General features: G+C 35.4%; 1 protein-coding gene and 1 long non-coding RNA gene across 4 annotated transcripts in view; one reads left to right on the forward strand and one right to left on the reverse strand.

The window, feature by feature from the left end:
- Positions 1 to 25,355, reverse strand: part of LOC121303447 — a 41,544-nt gene that overhangs the window by 12,438 nt on the left and 3,751 nt on the right. Inside the window, exons 2-5 of one of the 3 annotated variants that reach the window (XR_005947794.1) lie at positions 14,894 to 14,976; positions 12,788 to 12,847; positions 12,225 to 12,304; positions 11,241 to 11,864 (exon numbers count right to left, since the gene is read on the reverse strand). This is a non-coding gene — a long non-coding RNA (uncharacterized LOC121303447). Of the gene's footprint in view, positions 1 to 11,240; positions 11,865 to 12,224; positions 12,305 to 12,787; positions 12,851 to 14,893; positions 14,977 to 25,355 lie in introns of those variants that run through there. The other 2 variants (XR_005947795.1, XR_005947796.1) reach the window with 2 other exon arrangements.
- The window catches only part of LOC121303441 (phospholipid phosphatase-related protein type 1), a 98,938-nt gene that overhangs the window by 6,740 nt on the left and 66,843 nt on the right, over positions 1 to 25,355 (forward strand). The window lies entirely within an intron of this gene.

The following is a 25,355-nucleotide window of genomic DNA, read 5'->3' on the forward strand; positions in this document are numbered from 1 at the left end:
CAGCAATCACAGGTGTGGCCATTCCCCAATAGGTAATTGATGCTTACTGGGGAGTGACCACTAATTAATTTCACTTTTATCAGTCATTCTGAAAATGTAGAGGTAACTTACAAGCATCAACTACAAATAAAAATAATATAATAAAATATTATTTTGGCAATAAAACTGCTTTTGATTTGCAAAATGCTGGTGTACCTTAAAAAAACAAAACAACAAAAAAAAAAAAAAAACTGTGGGATCAGAAGGGTTATGTCATCATTTGAAACAACAACTGTTAATTGAACTTCGCCTATATTTTTCCTGTACCGTCTCTTCTTCCACATGCTGTAAACAAATGTTGAATACAGCTTCATGATAAAGGTCAGGTGCTGGTGAGTCTTAGCAAGAGCTTGTACCAGTGCTGGCATGGAAATATAGAAAAATATGAGAAAAAAGCAAGGTTGTTTAATTATGAACCAGAATGCCATTCAGGCAGTATGCGATTACAACATAATACAATAATGTGTCGGGGTGGGGGTGGGGGGTGATACTAACGTCTCTGCTGCTTAATGCTACTTTATAGTTCTACATTTGCAGGATGTTTATTACTAGTAAACTAAACTCAGGCATTTAAATGTTGCAACCTTTCATTCTTTAATACCAAAACATGGCTAATTTGTTAAAATAAATAATTAATCACAAAATATAAAGAAATCCCCTTTCTACCATTTTCTGAACAGTGTTTCACCTCGTATATGCTAACGGTACATGTTGGCAAGTTGCTGATTGAACATGGCGTTTTTAAATTTTTTATATCATGTCATTTCAAGGCTTAACTCTTAGGTTCAATAAATCTATCTATTTTAGGGAATGTTTAAAGGTTTAGCTCCACAAATAAGAGTGATTGAACATGGCTGTTTTTTAGATTACACTTTATTTTGAGGGCTGTATTGTTTGTTTATTAACTGTTAACACACATTGTTAATTTTTAGCTTAGAGTTAGGGTTAATAAAAACCTGATTTAATTTGCTAAACATCACTACAGTAACAATTTGAACCGATTTCAAGCATATGATCAACTTAGTATTGATCATCCATAGGGCTCTGGTGTTTTCAGTTTTAGCTGGCCTATTATATAACGAACAGTTAACAGAAAATAAATCATGTACATTAACATGTTTATTAGCTGTTTGTTAACAGTTAATAAACAAAAAAAGGCCCTTAAAATAAAGCGTGACCATTTATTTTTTATTTTTTTGTTTTTAAATCTACATAGCCTTCTGCATCGAATCCATTCATATTTATTGATTTGTCATAATTTTTACATGTACCAGTATTTATGATGGCAGGATTTAAAGTGAGTACCGTATTACTTTGAATAAGCGCCACACTTATAAATCAGATTTTAAATAGAGTCGCCCTCGAATAAATGCTGCTGTCAATGATGAAATATGTCAGTATTTTTCTCCTACCCCAGCTCAAATAAACACATTAGCACTTAATAAAGAAACACATACAAAACAGTGTGGCAAAACATTACAAATAAAAACAAAATGACTTGAATAAACTTGAATAAAATGTATTTAAAAGAATACAATTACACACTGGAGCATACCAGTATTTTACTGTAAAGTTTATGGAACCCAAACAATAAATGAATACTGTAGTTACTATACATAGGAAATAGCATGCAAAGTAATACATTTTAGTTGTAATGCAGGAGCTGTATGATTGTTATTTAAATTTCTTGAATGCATTTGTGTTTTGGTTGTATGCACAGTATTTTGGCTAATAACTTGGGATCGCATTATTGAGGAGTTTGGTGATAAAACGACTGATCAGGAGAGGATTTATCAGTATGCACTTCTATACAGAGGTATGTGAAAAATACAGCAAACCAGTGGTGGAGCTTGGCTAAAGATACAGTACTTAGTGTCCTTTTGTGATTCAATGCCTTTTAAACCTGTTTTACTCTAAAAAAATAAATAAAAAATAAACAGTGTGTGTAAAATAAACAGTTCATGTGAAAATAAATTGGACCTGAAGCGCCTGACAAGCACTGAGTAAATGGTTAAGCCAATAGACTTTTTTACAAATTGAAAAATATGTACTTCATCAAGGACCATACTTTTCTATTTGGAAAGAAAACAATTGTGTAATAGTCAGCACTCAGATATAGAACACCCAGATACACGTCAGTTGTGTTCTACCTTCCTTGTATTAAGAATAAAATAAATTGTTCATATATATATATATATATAAATCATATATATATATATGATATATATATATATATATATATATATATATATATATATATATTACTACTGGTCAAAAGTTTTAGACCAACTAGGCGTATACCAAAGAGTATTGCATGGTGCTGCAAAATGCTGTGGTAGCTGTTTTGGTTCAGGGTGCCACTCACTCTGTGCAAGTCGCCGACTCTGGATCCAGCAAAAGAGCCCCAGACGATCACGCTTCCTCCTCCATGTTTGACAGTTGGTGTCACACACCGAAGAACCATCCTTTCGCCTACTCGACGGCGTACAAAAACTTTGAGTGATGAACCGAAGATTTCAAATTTTGATTAATTAATTCAGTAGTCCACTGTTGGTGCTTCATGGCCCAGGCAAGCCTCTTCTTCTTATTTTGCCATCTTAGCAATGGCTTTCTTACTGCCACTCGACCTGTCAAACCTGCAGCTCAAAGTCTTCTCTTCACAGTTGAAACTGAGACTTGCTTACTTTGACCAGTGTTAAGCTGTGCTTGAAGCTGTTGTCCTGTGAGCTGCCTATCACGCAAGCTGTTGACTCTCAGAAACTTGTCTTCTGATTCTGTTGTGGCTTTGGGTCTGCCAGGCCTCTTCCTGTCAGAGTTTCCTCCAGTTTCCAAGTGCCTTTTGATGGTGTAGGAAGCTGTACTCAGTGACACCTTGGCTTTCTTTGCAGTTTCTCTAAAGGAAAGACCTACACTTTTAATGGTCTGTCTGTCTGTCTTCCTTTGTTAATTGCCTTTTTCTGTCGCCATTATGATAGCAATATACTACTTCCTGTAGTACAGTACTGTCCAAATGATGCTTAAGAGGGTGTAGTAACACAGTCTGTTCCAACACTGCTTTTATACAGACAGAGGGTTTGTAAGTAATCAACAAAAGTTGGGACACCTGTAGAAATTGTTAGCATCAACTTTCAAGGCTTAATTTACTTCCATTGCTGCAGAACAGCTGTAAGTTGTTAACCCATTACTTGTTCCCTGAAAAAGGCCTTTTTGTATAACTCTGAAATGTGCATTATTTTTCAGTTTTTGGTAACCTAAACTTTTTTTTTAACCTCTGGCAGTTTACCGCTTACCTTTGTACTATTTCAGGTTATTCACTGGACTTGAATGTCCAGTGAATAACCACTGGACTGGCTTAAATTTCAATAAAAACTGGAAAAATGGGGGTGTTCTAAAACTTTTGACCATTAGTGTGTGTGTGTGTGTGTGTGTGTGTGTGTGTGTGTGTGTGTGTGTGTGTGTGTGTTATATATATATATATATATATATATATATATATATATATATATATATATATATATAATGTAATAAATGAATGCACTTACTCGTCACAGACGGTTTCCAACCAGTTTTCTGATAAATTTTTTCTCTTAAATGTTAAAATGTATTTGAGTATCCGTCACAGCCCATGTTTTTTTTTGTTTTGTTTTAGCTACGGTAATGTGAAATTAAAATACTTCTACTGAAAATGTAGTAAGCGGTAAGCAACTACAGTACATCTAAATGAAAGCATATTAATTTTGAAACATAGTCATATGTATAATTTTTGTGTTTCCTGAAAAACGGACAAGGGTTGGAACCGGCCAAAATGAAATAATTAGATATGCGTCACACTCTTTTAACCATCACTGAAGTCACAATTGTATAGGGATGGATATGTGAGTGATGGCTGTGTATGTTTCGCTAGTGGCCAACTAAGGTCCCATCATAACAGTAAAATTATGTTTCAGTTATTTGTAAACTCAGGGCTACTTTATTAAAAAATTATTAAGATTATATTATCATTCAGTCCATTTCTTGTGTTATTTGCTATAATGTGATATACAGTACATATTAGCTATACATGATGGCACGATGGTATATCAGCTGTTGTCAGCTGACATACAAATGCTTAAGTGCAGAGGTGCTGGATTATTACACTGCGGTTTCATGCAACAGTTATGATGGTGACCAAACGTGTGTGAGTACTGTTGTGTTAAAATGAACGGTTGCATTAAAAAAATGTAGACTACCGAAAAACAAAAAGATGCACATTAACAAAATGCCCTGAAAACTGAACATAAAGAAAACAATTTAAGTGAGGCAATAAGCTCAATAATTAAGCTAAAAAAGAAGTGAAAAGGTTACTGTTTTTTTTTTTGTGTGAACTAATAACCCTACATTATCTTTCCCCAGTCAAATCGTAGCGTGCCTAAATAAGCAGAGTAATTTACCAGAATAAAAACAGTTATGAAAAAGAAAATGTAGAATATAAAAAAGCCCAACCAGATACAGTCAACGAAAGACAACACATTATTCAAATTCTTTGTAGCATTATATATTTAAGGTAAGGCAAGTTTATTTTTCCGTTAAAAGTGCTCCCGGCTATAATGTTCTGCCGCCCGACTACAGAATTCTTGGGGAGAACCCTGATGTTCAGAAATGCCTTAGAGCCCAGCACAAGTGTACACGGATGGCCCAATTGACAATCAGTATGTGAAGGAATGTGATCCTCTGCATATCCTCCTGTCCAAAGATGATATTCTCTTTAGCTTGAATGACTGTCAATGAATGTATCTTGCAGCAGAGTATGTATCTGGCTTCATGGACAGGCACTTCATCTCAGAGAAGCAGTTGATACTACATTTCATATATTTGTTTATGTGTCAGTGCTGTGACTTGGGCCACTTAGAGTCCCTGAGAGTCTTCTGTGGTTAATTGGACAAGATAGGAATGAACTGAATTGGAACTGATAATGTGCATTTGGGACTACACTCAACCATTCTGCAAAAATATCAGTTATAAGAAGTAATAATTTTTTGATTGTGTGACTCTGGCTGGATCACTTGGTGGGTTTGCTTGCTGCTGTGCTATACTTCATTAAATGCCAGCTGTTACTGCTTGGGTTTTTTGATTCTGTTGTCAGAAAAATACTGATGGCGATGTCTCTAAATATCAAGACCCCAGTGGGTTAATTCATGTTGACCTGTTGTCACTCTTCAGCTTGTGACACTGGAAACACAACCCAAAAGGATTGTAAATTACATTACAATTACAATTTGTAATGTTCAGTTAGCAGGCATTCTTTTTAATATGTTTCTGACACATTCAATGATTGTTTCATTTGGCTGAGTATGACTGTCATAAGATATGGGTTTAATTTCAACTTTAACTTCCATTCCATATAGACAACCATTTTTTGAATAATGCAGTGATAGAATATGCTACAATAGAAAGCCAGCGCTTAATTAGAAACAAGACAGCTTTATATGAAGTCCTATCAGAAGCCAAAATTAAAGTTGGATTGGAATGTTTTTATGGATTTTGGATTTTTAAGGCTTAATCTGCATTCAACTGCAGGAAAAAAAAAAAAAAAATGCCAACAATCACAAGGTTTCCCATGCGGGTTTATTTACACGTGAAATGGCGACACGTGTGCACGTTTGGGAGAATTACTCGGGTAAATCAGGTTTGTGGGTGAAAAAAACAGCCAAAAAGAATGATAGGGTAAATCTCATTTACTCGTGTAAATAACGAAACACACAGGAAATCCACACCTAGTTTTGCATGGAAACCCACATTTCACGTGTAAATGTTAATGAGCGTGTTTACTCTTGACTGTAAATATTTCAAGGGAGCAGGTCAGTTGTTACTGTGGATTCCAAGATGGCAGAAAGTAAGTGGCTGATGGGTGATTTTATGGTTAGCAATGGTGTAGTTCACCTTAATGATAATGCGGCGGCTTTTTTTTTTATTATTGTGTTTTGCTGAGTCTGGTCTGTCATGTTGTATACCTCTTGTGGGTTTACAGTTCTGTATAAAACCACTTTGCATGAAATGCATTATGCCCATGTCATAGTATTAATGCAGCTGTTTGTCCTTTTTTGTCCCCAAGACAACGCGTGTCTGCTCTTCACGTTATTAAATATAGTTGGTGAACTGGATGTCATGAAACAGCTTGGTTGCCCGAAACAGCGCAACAACATCCAACAAGTTGGTGATGCTCTCTCAGAACTGACCAAATAAAACTGCAAATGAATGAATTGACTATGTTTTATTTGTTTGCATCATTAATATTTGACACAGCATTAAATCCAACACAACTTAAAAGAAAGGAGAGAATCTCTGACAGCACGAGACTCCTCAGATCGCTTCTGACCAACTGAAACTGGCAGGTGAGGTAATCTTCACAGTTGCCAAGTCCGTTTATAATAAGCAGAATTGGGCTTGTTTTTGAGAGTCGCTGGTTGGAACTTGCATAAACACCTGTACTGTAATATGGGTTCACTTGTTTTGAAAGGCAGTGTCGCTTTTTTTTTCTCGTGAGACTTGGCAATACTGGTAACCTTCCCTATCTCACAGCAGGCAGTGCCAATTTTGTGAATGAACTAATGCTGCAATTCAGTCCGTTTCACCAGTATCCACCTCCTCCCTTTCAAGTGCCCACTACCCGTATTTGCCCAAGCATGGTGTTGAATGCTTCCTCAGCAGCTGTTAGCCGTCTGGACAGGTAGGGCTTATAAGCCAGGGTAGTATACCAGCATCACCTGATCCCCTATATGCTGTATTGCCTGAATGAAAGGGATATATATATATATATATATATATATATTATATATATATATATATATATATGTTTTCATATATTTCCATTGTTTTCAGCCATGGTGATTTGCAATACCTGTTGGTCAGTTTCATTTTATACCTCTGAGTTTATTTTTAATTAATGAGTCGTAAGATACATTATTTGAACAGTATTCACTACTAATGACATTTGAAAAACAATTTGGGCAAGAGCAGTAAAACACATTATTAACCAGCCAGGCAGAAGGTATTTTGCTTTATTACGGCAGCTTAGATTCACTCGAGTACCAGTTCTCTGACCATGGAAACCACATTTTCACAGAAGTTTACTAGTAATGTTCAAAAACAGCATGAGTACTTCAGGCATTGCTAATTTACATATCAACCTCCACCTTTCCCATTCATTTGCATGACGTTGGGTGAAAAGCCTGGTTTACTCGAGTAAAATAAACTGAGCGAATGTAAACCAAAAAAAAAACATTTTACACAAGAAATTTATCTTGTTTTAATTGTCTCGACTTTAAAAAAAAAAAAAAAAAACTTGCATGGAAACCCCATGTATGTCTCCATTATAGTGGATATGGAAGAGATCATAAGTAGGGGTCTGCTTAAATCGCGGTAAATTTACGTATTTTTCATGGGTAGGTTGTGGAATAAAATTAGGATTTCACGGACCTGTTTAAACATTAAATACACCTAAGTAGACAGTATTTCAGAACGCTATAAAGCCTAAAAATAGTGGTACTTGCTTCCTTACTAAAGCAGAGTGCTGTCATTTGTTAAAGGCAATCATGCAGCATCCCCCTGCAGTTGACTTGCCCATACAGAGACCTAATGTCTACATCCACTGAATTGGTTGGAAGTTAAGGCAAAGCTTTCCCAAGTTATACAGAAATTGATTAGAAACAGCCACAAAACTCGGTTACCCAAGGGCATCTGGCATACTTTAATAAAGGCAATGTAAACAGGACGTTCGTTGTCATGTTATTTGTCCCATGCAATAATTTATTTTATTAGTACCGAGTCAAAACAAAGAAAATGTGGCTATTCAGGTCTAAAATTTCAACTGTGAAAAAGTAAGCACCAGGTTGAGGCGAGATGGCTGTGCTAGATCGTTTTAGTACTAATTTAACTTGCAGACAGGAATACTTTTTGTCTGGACTGATTTTCCAGTTTGGTTTCTGAAAACTGTTTATTTTATTTTCTGTTCAGCAGCCTCTGTAGTAGTCTTTTGTTTAATGTGTGATTCTGATGCTAGTGATAGTGATCGATCATATTTTCTCCAGACACATTAAGATGTGCAAAACAGTTACCTCAATCTGCATGTACAGTTTCTTTGAGAAATATCTTGAAATAGCCGAAATATACTTTGCTTTTTTTGTCGTCCATCTCTAATACTTTAAAAATCTTAAAACTAGATTTTAACAGCCTAAATGCAGTACCAACTTTGTCCCACCCCTAACTGCACATTACATGTCACAGAAAAGAACTAAAGACACACTGATAGGCTGATTAAAACTTCATTGTCATTTGAATAGTAAACAAGAACGTTAACTGCTTTGGAGAAATTTTTTTTTGTAAATGTTATTTGTGGACTTTTTTGTTTGTTTTTTGCTTAAGTGCAGTGCACACAGGACGGCGAAGGAATAAAAAAAGGACTATCTACAGAAGGAAGATACATAGTTTGCGTCACTTGCATTGTGCAGTACATTTAAACAAGTTTTTTTTTTCCTCTCCTTAATTGTTTGTATGCATTGGCCCCTAAAGAGGTGAATTTCGCGGTGACCCCTCAATTTCACGATTTCCGCAAAATCGTGATTTAGGTAGACCCCTAATCATAAGCCATATCAGGAAATATTTTGGAGGTGAGAGGCCTGTCTGTGGGCTACAAAAGATAAGGAAATGTTCTACACTTTGCCTAGCTAATAAGATTGGTCATTGTAGTTGGAGGGAGGGACAAAGGCTGAAATCACATGCCAATGCCACAGCAGGCATGGACTGAAGGCTTTATTTTGTTAACAGAGATTTGCTGTTACTTTTTAAGCATCTTTTCTGAAGGCTAAATATGTTTCAAATTATGTGCTTGTAAATGTAGGGAGGGGCAAAACATTACAGATAATATTCTGTATTCTCATTTAATTTCCTGGACAAAACGAGACATATAACAAGAGAGCAATTGTGTAATATCCATGTCAATTCAAGGCTTAACGCTTCAATAAACAATGTTGGAAAACATGGATTGAGAATTGATTAGCAGTTTGCTATGCATGTGGACTGGCAGAGCTATACTGGTGTTTTTTTCTGAAAAGAGACTAATATTGCAGATAGCAGACTGTTTGGTTCAAATTGCATGTACTGCTTACAATTGATAGAGACGTTGTGTCTACAAGTTTCTTGCCCAACAATGACTGCAAGCTAACGAGATAACAATGCTGTGGACTAGAAGGGAACAGGCTCTAAAGACTTCAGAGAGATCAAAAGAGATAATCCCACTGGCATCAGAGGGGGTCGCAAGGAGATAACAAAAGGCAGATGTATGGACCTTTTGTCTCCAGGAGTGTGAAGATTGCACTGAGTTCAGAGGTTGTCACACTAGACTACACACACAGACACACACACATTAACACTCACACAATAAATTAAATTACCTTGACCATTGGTTAAGTGTCAGAGAAAGGGGAGGTGGACCATCTATACAGAAGGGTATTTAATGTCATGCAAACATTGTAATGTTGAGTATTGTGTTTGTCCTGTACCTGGGACCAGACTCCCTGCATATTTCAGTAAACCTGGCAACTGATTGAAGAAAAGGACTCTGTGCATTTTCTTGAATCTACTTACTCACCATCTATTTTTTTTAAGTTACTTCAAACAATACAACTTGTCTTTTAGAATTCTACTTGTAAGGAATTTCTAAAGGTTTAAAGGCTCTACTAAAAGAGCAATGAATGAAAACATTGATGTACAGTATTGTGGACCCTTAAGGATCAATAGGTCATTTTTAGCAGCAGCCCCCATGGCCTGACCATCTGGAGCCAATTAGCTTCACAGATTAGACTTGTACATTTTTTAAATGCATATACAGGCCTGTCGTGATAGTGTTGCATGCAGCAATTGTGAATTTCCTGAAAAACTTACATTTTTTAAAAAAGATGTGTACTTCAAAAGCAGAAGCCAGAGATATGCTAAAATCTCATTTTAATTAGATGACAGTTTCAAATACCGTAATTTTATTTATTTTATGACAACCTAAATGTTTTTGACTGAAATGCTATCAAGACTGTCACCTAAATATTAAATTGATACATTATTGTTATTGTAAGTACTGCACACTGTAACGCTGCCTAAGCCTTCATAACCCGTATTATTATTATTATTATTATTATTATTATTATTATTAAATGTAGGTTAAGGTCATCTAAATTTAATTTTCAGAGTCAATCCCTAAACAAATTGCGATCAAACATATGTTGTTTGCCAGGAAGCGTTTGAAACAGGCTATTTTGTTTGTTTTTGATTAAGATTGAGTTTTGGTACGTTTAAGGTTGAACTGAGAAATTGTAGCACAGCTAGTGAACTGAAATACTTGAAATTCTAGTTTCTAGCCATATAAAAGACACTAGCGTGCAAAACACATAATGGCTGGTTAAACAACTGGGGTATCGCACCCACCAACATAGCAGAATGTGACACATTTAGAAAGCAGAACAAATTTAGCCACCTAACATAATTAAAACTGATTGCTTTCAAATTCTTGATTGTTCAAGTCTTTTGACTGTAACCCAGGGTATGGAATTTGAAATTGACAGCAATATTTGATCATTGTGCACTTTGATTAGGACACACAAAAGGCTTTGATCATGCAAATTCTAACTAAAGTGCTTTGTCACGTTGGTTTGAACCCCTGCTTTATAAGTTTACAACGAAAGAAAAAAAAAAGAAACCAAAGTTGTCATGTATTATTTTTTCAGTGAAAAGAAACGTAGCATAGTTACTGCTGAAATCAGTACTTATCAAACTAATAAACACATATTTGTGAATGTTTTCATATACATGTCTTCTATATTGGAAAGAAAAGGATTATAGACTTGCAGTGAGATATTTTCTTACCAACATAAAAATGCTACATTTAATTAGACATATCAGGCCAAAGGGATCATTAAAGAAATGGCAGGCCAAAACAATAAATACAGTTTTGACCTGAGATTTAAAATGTGTTGTTAGCTCAGAATTGAGTCCAAAGTCACATTCAGTAAACCTTGTGATACCATAGGCCTAATTTAATTAGTAATTTTAATGTACTGTACAAAGATACAAACATTGAAAGTAACCACTTGTGTAGTGTTAATGAAGTCATCCTTTACTTTAGGGGATTGAGACACATAGATTTAGATGTATTGTCATGTGGAGTGCATTACGCCTTTTATTAAATATAATACAGAATCCAATAAAATATGACTGTGTGAATTATACATTCTTTACATTATTCTCTTTCCAAGGACCAGTGGAATACTGGTTTGAAACATTATATTTCTATATTAATTTATTGCAGGAGTGTAACCTGGATAATTATCTGTTCAAATTACAAAGTCTAATAAAGTGTAGACCCCTGGGGCTATTGAAGGCAAAAACAAAGTACAATAACATAAATCAGTTAACTGCTGGAAACTGAGGATGACAGGCTTCAGGTGTGTTTGTTGTGTTAATGACGCTTCTGCTACTTCATCTTTCAAGATGGGTCACAGTTAGAAGTGTTTCTAAACATCTATAAGTTCCTAGTTTTCAATGCGTTTGCCCCACATTATTGGTTTCTATCTCCAGACTTCCAACTCCCATTGAGCAGATGAACTTTGAGCCGAAGCCACAGCTTTGCAACACTCATGTGCACAAAGGCATTATAAAATGTAATTCTTGTCAGCTATTAGTTCTGTATAGCGCCACTGCTTACAAAGTGGAATGCTTCCATAAGGCCTGATATCCCAATCCATATCACACTTGAACTGCTTACTTGAGTGGCCATAAGACATCCAAACAGCTGCTTGTAACTGAAAAGTGAAATTGACAGAAACCGTTGGAGGATTTTAAGGTGATTTTTAATTAACTGGAGTGTGCAATTGTGCACCTTTTTTCCCTCAAATTTGTCCAAATTTTTTTTTTCCCCTTCTAGACTCCTTTTATACCTCACATTTTAGTACATTAAAAACTCAAGTGATAAGTATTAAGTAGAAATGATGCAACCATTGCTTTCAGTTTCAAATATAGATACTTACAGAATTATTGTATGCCTATAGTATTTTAATAAATGTTCACAGTATGACTATGAATAGCACTGTATGTAATGCTGCTACAATCCATAGTCCTATTTCATAAACAGAACCTGCTGTTTTGATGTAGCTTGCTGGTACCTGTAATATCACTCACTGACAGTTTTCAGTTACAGCTTTGAACAAAGGCAGACACATCAGGCATGTACATACGATAATTCCTAAGGAAAAGGATCATTAGTTGACATTCGCTCCATGTAAGTATGCACAAAGCTTATGATTATAAAACTAACTTTTGACAACAAATCATGTTAGAAAATCTCATACATTTTAGTATGATCTGTTATTTATCAAAAAAAAGTTCTGTAATAAATAAATAAAAAATTACATGGTTTTCTGAGAATGGGGGTCTAAATAGTGGCGGATAAATGCTGCCACTGAGATCATTAGCATGTGTGTTTGAGGGTTCCGAAAATCACACTTCTACCAGGGCATGTCAGAATCATTACTTTCTTTCTGGTTGTAAAATTCTGTCAAATGTTAGGGAGGGTTCTATTTAGTATTTTAAATAAAAGTGGTATTATGATCTGCTACCATTTGTTATGTAAATCTGTTGAATATACACTACTGCTTCCCTTTGAAAAGCCGACAACTTTTCTTGCTGTCTGTCAATATTTTGAGTGTCTACAATGTAAATCTCTTACCGTAAAACTTCAAACAATCGCCGGTCTCCAATACTTGCCAGGTCTCTAATAAGCGCCGTGCTGCTGGGAAATAAGGTAAATAGACGCTGAGTCTCTTTTAAATGGCAGGTTATGAATAATAATATAAATCGAGTCATACTGAATGTTCCAGCCAATGCACACATGGCTGTACAGCGAGCTTACCAGTTTGTTTTAATGACGTTGCTGGAATGTTGTAATTTACTTATGTCGTTTCTATAAGGTTTTGTGCAAACAGCTTTTTCATGAATCCATCTGAAGTATTTGCAGATGTTAGTGATCTTTCATAATAAACATCAAGTCTCAAATAGTCACCGGTCTCCAATAGGAACCGGGGCTACTGACAAATATTGTAAATAAACGCCCCAGTGTTTATTTAAAGTTTACTGTATGTAAATTATTGGTTATAGTTCAAGATTGCCAGCTTGTAAAATACAGACACAGCCAGGTCAGGCTATAGTAACTGTATTTCTTTCAATACATTTAAAATACTTGCTTTATACACATACTGCTAACTATTCTCATTTTTTTTCAAATAGTCTGTAAAATAAATAAATCATTTTATACTATACAACCTTTTTTGTCGTTATTTAATTTAGAATTTAAGAAAACACATTCCAATACCGTTATCAACTTTGCTGGTGGCATAATAGCCTATAACGTGTACATTTTAATGAACATATTGAAATTATATACTGACAATTGAGGGTGGAACGGAGGACAGTATTGAGAGGGGGGAAAAATGTTATTAAAGTGACCTTGCTTGTTGACTGCTGACGTTTTTTAACTCCACCGGATGCTAAGTACGGAAGGGCATGTTCCTGCTTTTGTTGTTATTTTTGCCACATTCTGCGGATTGGATGTACATACTATGGTACTGTATTTCCCTGCAATATATTTTTTTGCAGTGAAAGTACACACTAGAGTTTGTCAGTTAAGCCTCAAAATAGCAATCGATTAATTGGGCACACAAAATATAATTATTCTAGTAAATATCGATGATTGTACCACACACTTTCGGTGCATTCCTCTCGCCTTGGCATTATTATTTTAATATAATTGCAGTTCAATAAAAGCTTGTGCACAACAATTGAATACGTGAGGTAATTACGCCTGGGTAGACGAGAGAGAAAAATTCAACGATAGCTACAGCATCACGCATTGCATCATGTTAACACTGTATCACCTAACCTATGCGGAAATCCCAGCCTAAAACATAATAATAATAATAATAATAATAATAATAATAATAATAATAATAATAATAATAACCACAAATTGTATAACCGCTGATCCTTACTCCAAAATTGCGTTTAACATCACTGATCATTTATTTCTTTATTTTGAACGTTATTAAATAATGTTAAATATTCATTATATAACAGTTCATTTTGAAACTCCAAAGCAGCACAAATTATATACAGGATTTTTATATATTTTTTTTTTTTTTTTGCGCAGTGAATACACAGAGTGGCGTACTAACAAATCATTTTTAAAAGAGATTCACTGGATGGATGGGACCAGTAAATCAGATGCTAGTTAACACGAGCAGGAGAAGAAGAGCACGCTCACTGCTTGTCTGTGGCAGGAATACTGTAAATAGCAAGGCAGGGTGTTCAGCGCAGTTTCGTTGACAAACTTCAATAATGTTGTTAACTATGTGTGTTACAAAAAATGTAAGTATTGAATCGATTATGCAGTATTTATATCCATGTACATAATGAGGAATGGAATCGATCAAAAAATTGATTTTTCATTTAATCGTAGCAGCCCTAGTACACACCGATGATTTTACCCTTATTTGGAGAGAAAAAGCATCTGTTCTGCTTCCAGCCACATTCAGTGAGTATGTGACTATCATTTTCTATGATTATCGAATAATTAAAAAATGTTAACGATATGATTATCATGAATATTCGTAATCGCGATATATCGTACTATCGAAAAACAATTTCATCTCTAATATAAATTAATTTGTTATAATGATATTGTACAAAAGCGTCATCAGTAAGTAAAAATTACAAAGCTCTGAATATCATGTTAAAATGTGACATTTTCCAAACAATTTGCATGAGAGAAATCACTTACTTCACCTACTTCTCCCGCTGCCTTCTTCAACCAGTGACGTCACAGGAGGGATTTCCAGCAAAGGCGGCTTACAGTTTGATATTCTGCAGAATTTAAGCAGCTCGTTTGGCACATACCGATCAAAAACAATCAAAACAAACCCGAGATTACATTGCTTTCCCATCTGTCTTATCATTTACAAACAAACCGAGAAGTGTTTCCTATCCCTTTTAACCCACTGGAGTGTTGGGATCTACAAGGTATAAACCTCCGATTTCCCATTTGATGCAGAGATGTGCTTTCAAAATCTTGAATTAACCCAGTGAGAAATAGTACTACAGTAAGGATGTACTTAAACTAAAATGTACATGCTAGTGTAAAACTGCTGTACTTCTGCACTGGGAAAATAAAATTGCACTTTGAGAAATACACATATTTATAATGTGCTAAACTGTATAATTAACAGAGCTCCACATTTATTTTCTATTTTTCTATAGTGAAAAAAGCCAACTTAACTGTAATGTACATGTAATAAAAAAGGACAGCTTCGAGGATTATTTATTCCTATTGGGAGCATTCGTGTCTGCAGCTTTGGAAGGAAGCAATGTGTATGATGATTGCGGTTTAATCCCATTGTGCTAAAAGCAATGCATTGTGTTCAGGCTGCTGTGTGTAAGTGTTGTAATCTTTTTTTTATTGAACTTGCATGATGTGTGTGGATTTGACTGATTGTCTGGCTGGCTTCCTAGATTTATTATACAAGGATTTAATCACATTTTAAGACTGTTTTCAATTTCCTAGGTTATGTTTACACAAACACACATGAAGTCACATATTAGTAACTATTTACTTAAAATCTGTTGTGCATACTTCATGTAATTGGGGGAAGTTAAGGATATAAAATAAAGGTTCCTGTGTAGAACTGACTGTTCTGAAAAGTCATGTTTAAGAATATGCAAGTATGGCTAAGGTGTCCCTGACTTATTTCAATAAACGGCTGCAAATCATATTCTTGTAGTGATGTGCTGAGAACATATTCAACTGTTTCCAGTTCCAGAGCGGTTAATTACTATAAAACAGTGACTACATCCACCCGGTCCTCAATATGTTTTTGCTGTGTAGAGACTCTCCACTTATTGTCTTCATATTTGTTATACCACAGTATATTGAGTTCAGTTACTTGGGCATTCACTGCAAAATTGGGTAAATCTCTTGTCATATCAACTTTACAGATCACATACTTTTTAACATGCATTTTACTTACATTATGCCCTGGGATTTATATAAAAAAATGATTTAGTATTTTTTATTTAGATCATTATTTAAGTAGAATAAGTGTCTGTTGCTGTGGAATGCAGAGACAGACCGTGAGACAGATTGCTTTTTTAAATGGAAATATCCTTCCAGGGGTGTCAGTGGGTTTTGGTGGGGTGTGACAGGCAAAGACCCAATATACTAAATATACATGTTTGGTATCCCTGCAAACCTTAGAACCAGCAGAATGTGGAGATCTAGATTTACAGTTCATGTATGCATCCTTTGGTGCACAATTGTGGAACTAAATATAAACCTGTGTCATTTTTACCACTATTTAAGTAGTTTTGCTTAATATCGGAGAGGGTTTTGGGTAGCAGACTGAACAATACTGTACTGTATTTAGTAAAATAAACTAATTAATTAAAAAAATACAGTACAGTAATACTACATTATAGAAATAATACAACTGATCATAATAATAATAAATAATATACAAGTCAACAATCATTACCACACAGACTGGCAGTTCAGGTACAGTACAGTAATCACTGCCTGGATGCCCTGACCACATTAGCATTTTAGAACCAAGTTTAAACTGAGTTCAACAACCGAGTTTGAAACCTACTCAGGAGGTAGTCTCGAACTCGGTTGTCGGCATAACTGGGTTAGATAAACTGGTTTAACTGTAATCTGGACATGAACCGACATCAATATCTTATCGAAACATTGATATTGGTACCTATAACTAGTAAACACCCTTGTTAATGTAATGCGTGTCTGAGTATTGGTACATTCTTATGATCTGTGCTGTTAGCATAGCCCCTCCTTAGTTACCAGAAAATTACACCCATTGGCGCAGCACTTAGGAATTCGTTTGTAAACGAAATAAGAAAGGACAGGGTCAAGGGATTTTTTTCTGGAATAATAGCGCAACAATCACAACATGGTGCCTCCATTTGCATTGTAAACGTAGCCATGGATAGATGGAAAGCCTTAAACCCTTCTTTGCTGAGGCTCTGGTGATGCCCAGTGCTACAGGCATTTTGTGATTTTAGGACTTGTCTGTTTTACATCAAGATTATTCTATTTTCCTTTTCAATTACCCCTGGAAACCAAATATTCTTTTTTCTTTTAAGACTGAAGTTTGCATTTGTGCCAAATTTTTGTGGTTTATTTGGTCACGTGACCACAAAATACATCTATTATGTAAAAAAAAAAAAAAAAAAAGTTTATTTTTCATAAAATGTATTATACCTGCATCACATTTAATCACAATAATGGAAAATGTATAAACTTTTAAGCTGCTCGATGTGCCTGTGCCTATGTGGAAATATTTGCATTGGATTTGAGGGGTTTACATGCTGTAGACAGACACCAGGCCACTTTGACCTTTCCACTTCAAAATATGCAGCCCACGGTCCATAGCACCCACCCCAATTTCATGTGCCCAGTATGCCACCAAAGAATGACATAGCCTGGCATAAGTATACATTTTTTTGAAGTTGAACAAAATAAAGATTTTAGAAATGGGTAACATCACCTAGCATGTCAATGGTGTGTTACCCATAATCCTTCTGCAATTTGAGGTAATGCCACTGTATAGCAAAAATCACTGGTTTTACCTTATATTTGGACCTGTGACTCTGACAGCTTTTGTTCCACTGTTAAAAGGACATGATTCTGAATTGTCCCAAATTAAAAAAAATATGTGCACCTTAATGCTAACGGTTCATCTCCAACCAGGCACAACAAGTCTAAAATACAAGGTGTCACACACAGAAACTATATACAAAAAACACGTGGTTCGTAGTGTTTATTTTTACATTCTGATCGCTGAATTTAAACCACTGCACAAAAAAAAAGTTGCAACTAGTACCTCCCACACACTCGATTTTGTTTTATGCTCCCCTTAAACACCCGCATATCTATCACACTATAGAGTTGTTTCAGCCCACCCCAGTCTCAAGTCACTCTATCAAGTGTATTCTGTTACGTAAGGCCACAAAAAAATTGTTATGTTACACATACTGTGATGCTGGAGAGAGTTGGTTACAATTCTAGTTGTAATATTTGCCGATGAATCTGCAATAAGGGTGTCCCAGCTGCTTCATCTGGTTAATGAGTATGTAATTACCCTGGTGCAAAAGTATGTGTTAATATTGATCATTGATGATGATTACCAAATATAGGATGTAGTGGGCCATGGAGAAATGAAAACAGGCAATGTATTATAATTAGTACTTACAGTTAAAATTTGTATTTTATATTCAAAACATCCCAGTATTGACTTTGTACAAAATGTATAATCATGCAGTGTACTGTGCAGGCGTTTATGGTATTTCTAGAGATAGGCACATGTAATGTGAAACAAGGCACATACTGCAGCCCTTGAGATCTGTTGTAAGTTTTTATTATTCAATAAACTATCCATCTGTTCAATCCTAAAGATCTTTTTTGACCCATAACACAAATATATGCACTGGGTTATAACAGCCAATTGGTTGTTCACAACACTGTTAAACACTGCTGCTTGTGTATTTTTCAATAGGTTCTATGTTAATGTTCTATGTTCTGATATTGTGGGTACATTGCAGTCCTTTTTAAAGTAAGATTTTGTTCTGGTAATCCCCCCTCTCGCCCCTCACCCCAAAATAGTGAGTTTGTTTGAAATTGCAAAGGAAAAATCTCTAAAATGCATTACTTTTACTGCACCCTGAGCTGTCCTCATCACAATATATTTTCCATGATTATTCCAATTGTATATGGATTTTTTTAACATCGTAGGTCATAAATGAGTATCAAGATCAGGTTCCCTCCTACAACAGTGCTTGTTTTCTTCTCCCACAATCCATTTATTTGAATCTGAGCACCAGCATTGTTGCAGGATAGGCATCCTGGATAAACTACATTATGATGTTTAGTTGGGGAGACCTGTATGCAAATATACATACATATTTTTGGCAGCTCAGGCAAAACCTGAACTGTCCATAACTGTTCGTTGTACTTGCCTTGTGCAGTAAAAAAAATGAAAGAAAAGAGGTATAGTTTCTTGCCAGAGTGCTTTTGTTGAATCTGAGAACATTACATGTAACTAGACTAACTGTAATAACAAAATATTTCAGAATGTCAGAACTACATGAGATCTGTTTGGCATAAATTGTTATTTCTATAATAAATGACTTGCAGTATACTGCTATTTATCAGCAGGGCTTATAAACTCTGATTTAATAGCAGTCTGTTTGTGTGAATAATCACTTTAAGTACTGAAGCCTGTAACTTTTTGTGGATGATGAAACCCAATTCTAAGTTATACAACCATGCTAAAGTGTCAGCTTTAACTATGGCCTTTTAATATACATTTTCTAAGTAGGCCTATTACATTTATTACAGTTTCCATTTGGGAATACACATACTGCCCCATTTTACATTATTTTTCCAAATGTTTCCCAAGGGAGAGTACTCCTAAGAACCAGTCTTGTTTCATGACCCTATAGTTCAAAATACACAGCCAAGCCACTGCCTCAGTCCCATCTGTTCATGTGAAGACTGCAAACAGAACCTGTTCATGTCAAACTTATGGTCTTGTAAGGCCAATTTATGGGTCAAGGCTAAAATTACGTTTTCACAAATACTGGTTTATGGTATTAATCAAAAGGTATCAGGATTTTTAAATATACTTAAAGTAAAAATAATGTACTTCTTAAAATAGTTTTGTGTGTGTATAACGTACCGAATGTTTAAAAACATTTACCTCAATACGACAACTTTTTATAATAAAGATAAACTTTAGCAAATGTTACAGTGCCTATTGGTACACCGTTGTCCTCAGATCTCCCTCTCCTATTCATCTTCTGCTATCAGCTGACAAGTGCTCAGCTGATATCTCACCATGCCTTTCTTCTTAAAGTACAGTACAACATCGCATATCCGACCCCCTGTGGACTGGGTTGTAGGCGAAGAAGTCGGATTTCCGAACACCTATAGAAAAAGCATTTACACATCCATAAATAGGTTAGTGAACAAAAACAACATGCAAACTGCTTTAACCCTTTGCGGTCCTATGTCAGACCAGGTCCGACATTACAATTTTCCCTTTCCAGTCGATGTCGGACCCTGTCCGGCATCATCAAAAAGACGTAAAGCATAGGTCTCTAGTCGTTTTTTTTCTCTGGAAAAAGCAGAGAAAACCTTTCAATAGCTGAGTGAGACTGATAGGAGCCGAATGAAGCCGAAAAAAGGGCGTATCTGACAGCTCTTTTTGAGATGTTGTAGTAATAAAATAATGACTTGGATTGCATTATTGAGGAGTTTGGTGATAAAACGAGTGATCAGGAGAGGATTTTATGAAGATTTCTATAAAGAGGTATGTGAAAAATATGCCTTTACTGGTTTATTTAACTAAACTAATTTTGTAAATTCTGTCTACTAGTGCTTTATATTCTAGCTGTAAAGTAAACTATCAAAAAACAAACATTGACTAATATAATTAATGTTTCACAAATTGTGAATCATTAATTGTGAAGCAAATTATAAAGAATCTTAAGCAGATACATTGAAATATTCCAAAGGTTTATTTCTTTTCACTCAAACTTTGTGGGTTACTGAGGCACATTGCCTTGGGCATAAGTGAACAGCAGTACCCATTGAAATGTCATTAAACAAATGAAAGCCACCACAAGCCCTTGAAGCTTATTAACTCCATTAGCATAAAAGTGAATGTGTAACCAGTCGTCTAAGGAATTTGGCACAGGATGCCTGCAGCAAGAGTTCCAGTGCATTTGTCAGTGGAATAACAAAGCTCAGCTTTGAGCACCAAGGACCTTCACCTCACTTTGACTCATTAAATGGTTCCAGGATAACAAGTAACTGTGCCTAGAAGCTACACCATTGGATGAGTTTGCATGAATTGATATGTTTCTAATTAACATAAATCTATGGTTACATTAGGAGTGAGAGAAAAACATGAATGGTGCATACTGAGAACCTTTTATTATATATATATATATATATATATATATATATATATATATATATATATATATATATAAAATTTATTTATTTATTTATTTATTTATAACCCTTAGCGGTCCATTTATTCAGTGCCTGTCAGGTGTTTTTTTTACAGTAAAACCAGTTTAAAATCAACAGGACACTCAGTACTGCATCTCCAGCCAAGCCCCACCCCATGTTCACTGTGCATACCTTTTTATTGTCATGTATATTGATAAATCATCTCCTGATCACTCGTTTTTATCCAAACCAAACTCCTTAATGCAATCCAAGTCATTATTGTATTAGTATAACATCTCAAAAAGCTCTGCAAATGTCTTTTTTTCTTTGTTTATGTCCGCTATTTTCTTTGTTTATGTCTGTGTAGACAATAGACAATTTATGTAGACAATTTATGCACAGGCTTCACCAGTAAGGGTGGAAATACTATTAAATGTACTTTTTTTGTGTCCATGTAGCCTTTTTTTTTGTTTGTCCGCAAAATCTACTTTTGACATGAAGTGAAGCTACAATTACGCACACCAAAAGACCAACCAATAGAATGTTGGCAAAAGCTGTGAAGAGGCAGTTGCCCTAGCAACCAGCAGCAGCCCTCAGTCAGGTTCAGTTCAAATGTTTGCAGTTGGCAGTGTGTGGCAGTGTGCCCCGCCCATGTGTGTATTACGTGTTGTGTTGTGTGCGGTGTGTTAATGTTGGTGTATAGGTATTGGTGCACGAGATATAACTGGGTCTGTATAGCACGAGTGATTGAAAATATGTAGTTGTATTTAGGCATGGGTATTGCATAATCACTTCACATGCAGATAAAGTATGTAATAGTGTGTTGGCAGGGGATTGCACAGATCAGTTCATGTGCTGGGATTCAAGTGAATAATTAATTAGTAATTGAATCACGTCAAAAGAGTAAATATAGATGCATGTTTTACTCACTCGGGGTGGTGAGTGTTTAGGGAGAAAGAACGGGAGAGAGTGAGGCGGTAAAAGTAATAAATAATAATAATAATCAATTGCTTCGTCATATTGGAGGACCAGCACAATACTTGTTTGTTTAGTGTTCATCCCTGTTTGTTAGTGTCTGTTAGTTTTGGCCAACGCAACGTTTTCTTTTACAAAGTGTTTTTGTCTGTTTTAACTTTTTATTTGCAATAAACAGGTGCAAGCAAGTGCCTTCACCATTTCCCTCGCAGTGCTGTACGTGTTTCTTCTGGGTCTGAAGTCATCAGCTTGCCACACTGTGGTTGGTCATGTAAAGTCTTGCAGAGGTTCTAGTATTTTATCATTTAGCTTGCTAGTTATCAAATATGACTGATAGTGGCGGCTGTCAAGTATTTTTTTTTTCATTTCATAAAACAGCACTGCCAGAAAACAAACTTGCAAATGTGCGTAAAACAAGGTAGGAAGACTAAAATAAGTTGGTGGCAGAATGTGACTGATAGGATGTACTTGTGTCTATATACAGAATACATATAATAGAGAAGTTCAGGTTTTAATTTGAGTTGCAAGCTCAATACAAGTTTTTTTTTTTTTTTTTTTACAAATAATGCCAAAGGCTCAAAAACTTTGTGTGCGCTTCAAAGGGATTGTTCGAGGCTTATCGAATTCCAGACAAACATCTGGGGGTAAAAGAGGAAACTGGTTTTGCCGTGGAATCAAAGGTTTCCCACTGAACCTTCGGTTCTCCTGAGCTGTGTGGTGAACTGCTGCAGTGGTGAGGGGAAAAGATAATTGCACATTCTAAATTGGGAAGAAAACCAGGGTTACATTAAAAAAAAAACTACACTTGCAATGGCTACACTAAGAATATTAACAACAAATACATTCCATAAAAAACAATACATTTCCAGCAGTGGTGGCTAATGGCCAACAAAACATGGGGAGGTAGAAAAAGACAGAGGGTTTGGGGGTCCCATTAAGCCCCCAGCAACAGTGGAATTTTATTATTGTATACTGCTGTGGAAGGGCTAAATAATATAAATATGACTTCCAACAAACACTAACAGAGGAAAAACCAACAACTACATTTGTTCCCAGAGAAAGGAAGTAGTATCATAACATAAAACTTTGAAAATATTTCTGACTGTACTGACGCTATGGTCCCAATTAAAACCTGTGCTCAGATCACGTGATCTGCTACTGCTAGTGCTGTGGTTAATAGCAGATAGAAGTTTATAACGGAGCCTTGCGTCCTCTGAGCAGCTAAAACTACTGTTACTATATGAATGTTGAATCTGGGGTTTAGGTTAAAATGTCATTTTTTCTTGCATTTTAGACCAAAATGTTTTTGTTTTGTTGAACATTATTATAGTACACTACACACACACACACACACACACACACACACACACACACACACACACACACACACATATATACAGTTGTTTGTTAAGGCATGTTGGATTTTGGAAAATGTCACATTTTGAAATTGTTAGTTCTTCGTTAAGTATGGAAAACTACAAAGTGATATGTAATTTCGTATGTATTTTTATTCCACAGGCTTCATTTGACTCAGTAAAGCAAGATGATTTAATTATGCAGGGAGATGTAAAACCTTTGGCCATAGCTGTACTGCTAACTCACTGTATTCTAAATTACAACTGTACAGCAATACTGGCGAAATACAATAAACGTAACTTCGATTTGTGATGGTCTGTACTGTATAGTGAGGTGTGTTTATATATTTGACTCATAATATTAATGTTACAGTTTATTACATATGATGTAACTACTGCTTAAAACTTTTTGTCTAAACAAAATCTCCACAATGCACAACCAGCACCCCTAAATCACGGTCAGCCAAAAGGATAAAATCTGTTCCTGTTCCACATCGAACAAGCTGAACGTGTCAGAGTTTTCCTGCCTGTCAAAATTCATTATTTAAAAAAAAAAAAAATGCTTTTGGGATATTAACTTGTTAAGTTTGTTCATAGAATGATGTTTTCGCTTATGAGTTGTAATGAATGCATTCGTACTGTGGGCTAGGTTTTGCCATGCACGTGTGGTTTTTTATAGAAACGTTTTCGTACTAACTTCTGTACTTGCTAACATTAATTTAAAAATCCAATGGATGCCTATGATTAATGTTTTAATACATTTTGTGACTAATTCAAAGCTATTAATATGTGTCAATATTAACTAAATTGAGTTATTAATCAAATTGATTCATCTTGTTACACAATTGCTTTATTAAAATGTTTGGATACTGTTAATTGATTTATTACTGTCTTCACAGTCATCTTAAAATAAAGTTAAAATCTGTTTTGTTGAAAAGTAATATGTTTTTGACTGATTTTGCTGTTGATATGTTTATTTTAGGTTTTCTTTAGGTAAATCGTATCACCGGCACTAGAAAGGCGGGTGGGTCTTACTAACTATAGGTGAAGAAAAACTAATCATGTATATTATATAAACCTGTGTCAGTGTTTAACATATATACACTTGTGATGTGTTTAGTTAAGTTTACAAATATAGGGAGTTTTACTTTTTGTGTTCTAAAATAGAATATACAGGCTTTCTATCTATAAATATATTCTCAAAACGTTTTCAAAAACTTTGTTAATGCATCTGTGGCAGAGCACAGCTCTGCTCTTTAGAAATTGGCAGGGATGGGGTTAAATTCCCCTACCTGCCTTGGTTTATTGTGTTCAGGTGGCTGGGGTTGATTAGATGATTAGGTTAATTAACGATCAATCAGCGCCCAGCCACCTGACATAAAAGGAGGCCTCTGCTTTTCATTTGGGAGGAGGGAGCTGAGGAAGCAGGTTGGTTTTGGTTTTGGTTTTGGTTTTGGTTTTTGTTTTGGTTTTGGTTTTGGTTTTGGTTTTGGTTGAATGTTTTGAATCCAGTGAAGGCATTGCCCAGCCTGGAAGCCTTTATTTTTGTGAGTGTATTTTTGCTTTATTTTGTTTATTTTGTGTTTAAATTGCTTTGTTTTGGCCCTTGTGCCCTTTCATTTTTGTGTTTATAATAAAATAGTTATTTTTTTGAACTCCAGACTGTCTCTGGGCCTCTATCCACTCACCAGCCTGCCACATTTGGTGTTAGCAGTGGGATAGCGCCACCTAGAGGCTCAGAGCAGTATTTTGTTTTATTTGTTAATTTTTTTTTTGGAATTTTTGGGATTTTTTTTTTTTAACATGGAAAAGAAGAGCAGACAGCGGCAAAGGCAGGACAAGCAACAGCTGAAGAAATGTAAGCTGCTACAGCCACCGCTGGAGGA

The sequence above is a fragment of the Polyodon spathula genome, chromosome 2 (genome assembly GCF_017654505.1).
Source record: "Polyodon spathula isolate WHYD16114869_AA chromosome 2, ASM1765450v1, whole genome shotgun sequence".
NCBI classification, from domain to species: domain Eukaryota; kingdom Metazoa; phylum Chordata; class Actinopteri; order Acipenseriformes; family Polyodontidae; genus Polyodon; species Polyodon spathula.